The following is a 2,338-nucleotide window of genomic DNA, read 5'->3' as shown; positions in this document are numbered from 1 at the left end:
CTAATTCAATAAGCAGAAAATACATGAAATCATCATACGAAAATGAGAGCACAAGAGTTACGAAATCAGACCTAAAAGAAGATGGGAAACTAGCTAGTAAGCTAACAAATACAATGTAGAGGTACATATATTCAACGAGTTTCCCTATCATCAGCATTCTTCTTTCTTCATCGTCAAACAAAGACAAAGAAACTTCAATGCCTTTATTTTCGGAGACGTGATCGACTTTGTTGACGTCCCTTTATTTTCGGAGAGGCATAATATTACGTCAAGGGCAGCGAATTTATAAAATTTTAAGGGGAGACAAATTTATAAAATTTTAAGGAAAGGGATAAAAACATATTTTAATAAAATAATATAAAAATATAAAATTTAAAATATTAAAGGGTAATCGTCCGTAGCCGCCTAGATCCATCCGTACTTTCCTCACGTTTTCTTGACCCTTTTTTGACACCCTAATCTAGTACGACCCGAAGACCGATGTATTAGAACGTCACATAAGACCACCGAAGTGGCTAACCCAAATTTTTTCTTTAAAACCTACCATAAGACATCAAATAAAAATCCATCCATGGTAAAATAAAATAAACATAGTAAATAAGTTTACAAAATATGGGGAGCTTCCAAATCATCCAGAATAAATACACTGAGTTCAAAACCAAAATAGAGTTACATTTGAATACAAAGGGTCTATAATAGTACATACCCTCTAAATAAATCAAGACATACTCGGTTGTGCTGGAATATCTGGTGATGATAACGCTCCCGAATTGATCACCTAAGAACTTGTGCATGAAAACATATTTTATACGTTGAGCTTACGAGCTCAGTGCCACACTAATAAATATATTGTACTACATGCATTCACTAGATGAGCATGCAAGTGGCATAGGTATAAAGACATGGAAATACTGATCTAACATGTTGAAGTAGGCATCATGGTGTGGTTGAGGGTTCTGCATCCCAGAGTTCACACACCAATCTATCCTTTCTAAAATACCCTTGGGTATTTGGGTGAGATACGAAGCTACATCGGAAACGTACACTTGCCAACTTACTCTTTCGAGTCTAAGGGCATATGTGCCCAGTCGACAACTGAAGTGCTTTGGTACTAATTGGGATATCCAACTGACTATTGTGTTATGCTAAAGAGTCTCGGGTGTCCTATCTATTTTCCAAGTGTCAAACAAGGCTAGTTTTATATAATCCTAGCTGTTATTGTTTCTAGCTATTCTGATATTAATTTTTGTTCTCACTTGTAGCTTTATTTGATGTTATACTATTGTTATTGGGACTAATCCCTTAACCATAAGATTACCTATCCAAAATTATTTGTTCGTACCGATACTAACCCTTTAGTATCAACACTAAACCCCGAGTATCGATATCCACTTTTTCGTATCGATACCTGTTGACTGTTGTATACTAATGGGGAAATGAAATATCGATACTCCTCGCTAAGTATCAATACTCTAGTGTTGTGGTATCAATATTGAGTATCGATACCAAAATTAGGTTCGATGTTTTTAAAAATACCTCAGTATCGATACCCCTACTGGAGTATCGATACTCTATCTTGGGTATCAATACTCCTTTGAGTACCGATACCAAAAAAGGCTACTAGAATCTGATTTGGGCCCCCGGTATCGATATCACCCTATGGGTATCGAAAACGGGCCTACATTATCGATATTATCTGAATGAGTATTGATACTCCATTCCTAAAACTCTCCTATTTTTACCCTGGCTAAAGAACAATATCAGTATTATTCTTTCAGTAATGATACTCGTGCCCAAAAACAAAAATCCTATCTTTTTACCCCAAAGGCCCTATTGAGGTTTCTAAATATTATTTAAGTCTTATGTAAAATTAAAGGGGTCATAAAAGAGCCTTTTAAAATGTTGAAACATCAAAAGATGCATGCTACCATGAACATGCTTCATAACTCATGCAACCTACCAAAATACACCTAATGATCTACATGTGGTAGATTTGAGTTAGAAGTGTATACCCTGATGTCTGAAGCTTTTAAGAACTCCAAAGGCTCAGCCAAGAGTTAGCTTTTCATTTCCCATAGCCTTGAATCTTTCTATAACTTCTCTCAATAGACAAGGATTAAGAACAAGAGTTACTAATTGAATTTAGAAGTTAAAAAGGGTTTAAGAACACTTCCTAGGCCTAAAAATCTCTAAAAACGAATCAAAATCTCCAATTTCCTTAAACCCCCACAAAACCCATATATTGAATACCATGATCAAATCTTGAAAGAGAGGACTTGAATTGAAGCTTTGAACAAAGGGATTAATGTTCTTACGTTTAGGTTGCTGAATGGGGTCT

Source organism: Hibiscus syriacus, unplaced genomic scaffold (assembly GCF_006381635.1).
Source record: "Hibiscus syriacus cultivar Baekdansim isolate YM2019G1 unplaced genomic scaffold, ASM638163v2 tig00110831_pilon, whole genome shotgun sequence".
NCBI classification, from domain to species: domain Eukaryota; kingdom Viridiplantae; phylum Streptophyta; class Magnoliopsida; order Malvales; family Malvaceae; genus Hibiscus; species Hibiscus syriacus.
Note: the sequence above shows the minus strand (reverse complement) of the source record.